This window comes from Hemicordylus capensis, chromosome 1 (assembly GCF_027244095.1).
Source record: "Hemicordylus capensis ecotype Gifberg chromosome 1, rHemCap1.1.pri, whole genome shotgun sequence".
In the NCBI taxonomy this organism is placed as follows: domain Eukaryota; kingdom Metazoa; phylum Chordata; class Lepidosauria; order Squamata; family Cordylidae; genus Hemicordylus; species Hemicordylus capensis.
Window position 1 is genome coordinate 458,829,181 of NC_069657.1, and position 6,905 is coordinate 458,836,085.

Consider the following 6,905-nt stretch of genomic DNA (forward strand, 5'->3'; position numbering starts at 1 on the left):
GGGAGGGTGAAGTGATGCACAGTGGGGCAGGAGGCGCAAGGTTCACACACATACTGTGGAAGGAGGACCTGGACTTGTGGTGGACAGAGGCTCCGTGCCAGCTGTGCGAAAATGGGTGCCCCTGAGAGATGAGGTGACCAGGAGCCCGACCGAGGGCCATCATTGCTTGCTCGTGGCTCCTTGAAGCAAGCCTTGGTGTGGCTGCATCTAGAACACAGGACTGTTGAGGTTCACCCTCGCAAAGAGGACGCCACAGAGCTTGGAGAAGGGACAGAAGGAGCAGCAGGAGCGGGCGGGGGCTGGAACACTCTTCCTGCAAGGGATGCCCCAACCCCCTGGGCCTCCCCAGGGGAAGAGAGGGAGCGGAATGCGCTGGGTGGGTGGGGATGCATACTGCATGGTGGAGGTTTTTAACATGATGCACCGTGTTGGAAAAGTGGACAGAGAGGAGGCGTCTTACTTGTAGTACTGGACCAGAAACTCATCTGTTGGAACGGATCAGCAGCAGATTCAGGACAGACCCAGGAATCCGGCCCAGCGTGCCCACCCTTTGCATGGGCGGGGGGGGGATGCAAAAACCCGTGGATAAAGGAGAATAATGAATAAATGCTAAATGAATAAATAACCAGCTCTCAACACTCATAAAAACAGTAAAACGCATATGTATAACACATATGGACATACAATAACATAATAGGAGGTGGAATTACAATATGCAATTGAAAAATGAAAAAACAGTATATACAGGTATCCAAACAAAGTCCGAGATGTTTTCAGATGTGAGAATATGAAGAGTACATACATGCAAGTGATAAATTCTCAGTTTCAAATTTTTATTAACTTTTAATAATAATAATAATAACCATAACAATCATGGTAAACACAATTACAAGTTGACTTCCCGCACACCTCTCTTCATGATACCAACTATAAGTTTTACCCTTATTGTAATATTAATTAAAAAAGAAAAACACAAATTTAAACCTTCCACCACCATTAATCTGCCCAACCTGCATTTCAATTTTCAAATCCTGCTGTAAGATCCATAGTAGGAAAATAATTCTTTAAGTAAACCAAAAAAGGTTCCCAGTCTTCCTTGAAACGTTCTAAACTTTGGTCTCTGATCAGTGTTGTAAGTTTTGCGATTTCTGCATATTCTAAAGTTTTTATCAGCCAATCTTCTTTTGAAGGCAGTTCATTAGTCTTCCATTTCTGTGCATATAATATTCTAGCCGCCATAGAAGCATACATAAAAAAAGTTAAATTATTTGTAGAAATTGCTCCTTGTGTTATTCCTAGCAGGAAGGATTTTGGCTTCTTAGGAAATGTCACTTTAAATATCTTCTTCAATTCATTATATATCATGTCCCAATAGGCCTTAGCCCTCCCACAGGTCCACCACATATGAAAAAAAGTACCTTCAATATGCCCACACTTCCAACATTTGAAACATTTTTATACATTAATGCCAATTTTTTAGACGTTAAATACCATCTATACATCATTTTGTAATAATTTTCCTTCAAAGCATAACAAGCAGTAAATTTTAAATCACTTTTCCATAACTTCTCCCACGCTGCCATTTCTATATTATGTCCAACATCTTGAGCCCATTTTATCATAGTTGTTTTAACCAATTCCTCTCTTGTCTCCTCCAAGAGTAATAATTTATACATTTTGGAAAGATGATGAAAAATTATTATCTTGACATAATTCCTTCTCAAAGTTCGAAACCTGATCTTCAAATCCAACTTTAAGGTCTTTCTTATACATCTCATTTAATTGATAGTACTGAAACCAATCTCTGACCACATTTTGTAATTCAGTTAAAGATTTTAACTTACAATCCTTTCCATGAAAATACAACAGATCTCTATACGTACCCCCAGACATCTGCATATTTACTTCTTTACGTGATAAAGCTTCAATCGGGGATATCCATAACAGAGTTTTTGGTTCCAACCAATTTTTATATTTTAACCATACCCTCATTAAACTCCTTCTTACATAGTGATTCAGAAAGTCTTTATGTACTTTAGTTTTTTCATACCATAGATAGGCATGCCATCCAAACCTTCTATCAAATCCCTCCAGATCAAGGACTCTAGGGTTTCTCAATGTTATCCATTCCTTTAGCCATGTCAAACATACAGCATCAAAATACAACCTTAAATCTGGCAAGGTAAGACCACCCCTTTCCTTTGCATCTGTTAGATTCTTAAAGTTTATTCTTGGTCTTTTCCCCTGCCAAACAAATTTAGTTATATCCTTCTGCCACTGCCTAAAACAAGTCAAGTTATTAATTATAGGAATAGTCTGAAAAAGAAATAACATTTTAGGCAAAACATTCATCTTCACCACAGAGATTCTTCCCATCAAAGATAAATTCATTTTAGACCATCTTTGCAAATCATTTTTCATTGAGTTCCATGTTTTAACATAATTATTTGAAAACAGCACAGAGTTATTATTTGTTAACCAAACTCCCAGATATTTCACTTTCTTCTCCACTTTTAACTCACTTATTTCACCAAATCTATCTTTAATTTTCTGATCTATATTTTTAGTCAGAACCTTAGTTTTAGTCTTATTTATATAAAATCCAGCTAACTGGCCAAATTGCTGTATCTTGTCCAAAAGTCTTTCAATCTTATCCATTGGATTCTCTAAAAATAACACAACACCGTCTGCAAAGGCTCTCAACTTATATTCTTGTCTCCCGATTTTGGGACCATGTAATTCATCATCTTCTCTAATAGATCTACAAAGCACTTCTAAAACCGATATAAAAAGCAATGGAGAAAGTGGACAACCTTGTCTAGTCCCTTTTTGTATTACACAATTGTCTGATAGTTCTCCATTTACAATAACCTTGGCAAATTGTTCCGAGTAAATGGTTTTAATTGCTCTAATGAAATGTTCACCAGCAGTTATTTCCTCTAATAGTCCCCACATGAACTGCCACAAAATATTGTCAAAAGCTTTCTCTGCGTCCAAAAAGATCATCGCCATCTGTTTATCATTATGTTTTTCATAATACTCCAGTACATTCAAAACTGTTCTAACATTGTCTCTCAATTGTCTCTTTGGTAAAAAGCCAGCTTGATCCTCATGAATAAAGTCTCGTAGTACCACTTTCAGTCTTCTTGCCAAAACTGCAGCAAAAAGTTTATAATCATTATTTAAAAGTGATATTGGCCTATAATTTTTGACTAATGTTAAGTCTTGATCTGGCTTTGGGATTATTGTAATATTTGAATATTTCCACGAATCTGGCATAATCCCTTTTTGTAAAATGTCATTCATAGTCCATTGAAGAGGTTGTAAAATTTGATCTTTGAGTAACTTGTAATACAAAGCTGAGAGTCCATCTGGCCCAGGGGCCTTGTTAGGGTTAGGGTTAGGGTATATTAGGGTTAGCTTGATTTATTGCTTCTTTTATTTCCATAATTGTTATTGGAGCATTCATAATTTCTATTTGTTGTTGAGAAAGTTTTGGAATGTTTTTAGTTCTAAGAAACGGCTCGATTTTTTTATCTTCTACTATTTTACCTTTATATAATTCTGAGTAATATTTAAAAAATTCCATCCTTATTTCCTTTCCATTATAAGAGAGCACATTTTTAGTAAATATTTTAGATATAAAGTTTTTCTTCCTCTCAAGTCTAATTTTCCAAGCCAGCAACTTGCCTGGTTTATTTGCAAGTTCAAATGATCTTTGCTTGATATACTTCAGACTCTGTTCAAGTTCATTTGCTATTAACATAGAGAGTTGTTGTTGTAAGATCTTAAAAGCTTGAGAGATCTTCTTCTTATCTTTAGTCCATATCAATTCTCTTTCCTTTTTGGAAATCTGCATCAGTAGTACCTCTTTTTTCAATCCTCTTTGTTTTTTAAAATATGCATTTTGCTGTATAAAAAAACCTCTCACGACCGCTTTACTTGTATCCCAAACAATTTTCTTATCCAATCCTTGATTTAAATTCAGTTCAAAGTAATCCTTTAACTTCTTTTTGGCTTTCTCAACCACATCTGGTTTTTTCAAAAGATATTCATTCAGTCTCCACCTAAATGAAGTCACTACTTCCTTCTTCCATGCAAAACAAATTGGATTATGATCTGAAAATGTCCTAGGTAGGGTATCCATTGTTTTCATATGAGTTATAATAGTTGTGGATGTCCAGACCATATCTATCCTAGAGTGTGATTGATATCTTTCAGAAAAGTAGGTATATTCTTTTGCATTTAAAATTTTAATTCTCCATAAATCATAAAGATCCATATGATCTACTAATTCAAAGAATGCTTTAGGAAGTTTACCTTGTAAATTCTTTTCCGATAAATCAGATTTTCTATCCAGAGATGTCGAAACAACTCCATTAAAATCTCCCAATAGAAGCAAATTAGCATTCGATAAATCTGCCATCTTTTGATCCAAATAATTATAAAATTCAACTTTCCTTTCATTAGGGGCATAGATTCCAATTATCACTGTTTTAATTCCAGATATTAGAACTTCTAGTGCTAGTACCCTACCTTCTTCATCTTTACAGATCAATTTAGGTTCAAATTGTTGTTTGACATAAAATACTACTACTCTTTTTTTTTCCTTATCTGAAAAAACAAATTCTTGTCCCAGGGCTTTATTTACCAAAACTTTTTGATCACATTTTCTAATATGAGTCTCTTGTAAACACACTATATCCAAATTTTGTTTCTTAAGAAAATGAAAAACCCTGTTTTGTTTAATTTTTGAATTCAGGCCATTTACATTCCAAGATAAAAATCTGTAAGATCGTTTGTAATCCATATAGAGTGGTTTAAGTTATATATTTATGGAGCAGGATGTTCAGAAGATAAGTCTTTCTTGTATTTCCGCCAGAATTCTTGTGCTTTAAGGAGCTCAGTGAATCTATTCCTCTTGCTCTTGTAAAAGAAAGAGATTCTCTCTGGTAATTCCCATCTAAAACGTATTCCTTTAGCATTTAATGCATCAGCCAAAAATTTGTAATCCTTACGCTTTCTTAAAATTCTGGTTGGAATCTCTTTCAGAATTTTTATCTGATGAGTTTGAATTGTTAAGGTTGTAGTAAAGTGAGCCTGAATGATTTGCTCTACTATTGATTTGGTGGAAAAACGTACTATGCAATCTTTAATTAATTTATTTCTTATTGCAAAATCTGAATTTAAACGAAAGACTCTCTCAATCTGGGCATCCATCTCATCAGCCGTAATTCCCAAAAGTGATGCAAGTTCCTCTCCAAGTAGTTTCCTAATATTCTGATTAGGGGTTTCAGGGATTCCTCTGAACCTTAGAAATCTCTCTTTTTGTCTTAATTCCAACAGAGCCATTTGATCCAGTAATTTTTCTCTGTCATCTTTCAGTGATTGCACATCCTTTTCTACAGCTTCAACCCTTAATTTAAATTATTTATTGTCCAGTGCCAATTTTTTGACAGTCTCATCAATATTTGAAGTTTTGTCATTTATCTCCGCCATATTTTGCTTCATTTGGGTTACATCAGAAATGACCTGTTTAAGGGCAGTGGCGTTTGATGCCAAAGCAACTGCATTTGACTGCAAAATCTGTTTCATCTCAGTCAGCGTTTGATCCATGGCTACAGCTACTTTAGCCTCCCCCGCACCTGTATCTGGAAGTGAAAGTTTTCTTGATTGTATATGTGTCTGGCTTAGATGAGGTTTCTCCCTTCCTCTCATAATGACATGAAGGAGTTAAAGAAGAAAATTCTTTGCCCAAGTATGTTTGTCCTTGATCTCAAAACAGAAAGTAAAAACCTGAGCTTGTTCTCAAATATAAACAATTCTGCAGCGTCTATGCCTAATCAGTGGCAGAAAATTTTCTCACGGTGGTGTGGAGTATCAAATAAAAAAACGGCAGAACGTCTCTTCTTTAAACTTGAGAAATAACAAACCCCACTAGTAGAATTCTTTCCAGATATTGTGACCAGCAACTTAAGTCTCCAGTCTTAATAGTTAATAAACAGAAGAAAAAGAAAAAAGAAAATCCTTTCTTTAATTGTAATCCGAAAAAGAACTTACAGGCTTATCTGTGACGACTTTCCCAGAAATGCAGGAGGATTTTCAACCGTTTGTCATCATCATTCCTCGTTCACTGAAGAGGTGAGCTTCTTTAAACTTTACACATTAATTATATCCAAGCCAAAGAGAATGTCTGCTTGGCAGCTTTAAAATTCCTGAGCAGGAGTTTAGCAAAGATGGAGCCCCATTCCCTGCTGATCAACTTGAGACAACAAACCGCGCTCTTCAGCCCGGTCCCTGTATCAAATAACCAGCATATGAGAAGATGTGGGTTATCTTGAATCGAATCCTTTGATCCAGGATGATGGAGGGAGGATTTTGAAGCCTCAAAATCCTCTTTTTTTCTCCTGCTCAGTCCTCCCTTGTCAGGGAGTCAGCCGCTGCATTGGCAGTCCAACTGGAAGTCCGCAAGTGATAAATTCTCAGATCCAAAAGGAGGAAACGATGTACTCAAGGAGCTGTTGCAAATGCTTGTAGTTCAAATCGTGAATCCTTCATTCAGAGAGAGCAAGCAACATACTCTGTAGAGACTGATAGTGACTGATGATAGAAAACAAATGACACCGGGGGGAAACCATACAGCCACCCCGGGATAAGGAGCTGTTTCGCCAAAAAGGCAATTTCCCATTGGTACAGGCTGAAATGGTGAAATGAAAACATAGACCAATATTTATAACAAAGTATTTCGCCTGCTCAGTAAAGAGAATCACCACGTTGAAAGGCGCCTCTTTGCTCCGTTGGCAGGAGTAGCAAGTCGTTGCCCTGCCCCCCCCCACTCTGCTGCAGAAATCTCACATGTGTGACCTGCAGCTCGCCCACCCCTAGAGGTGCTTTGCTCCTTCTGG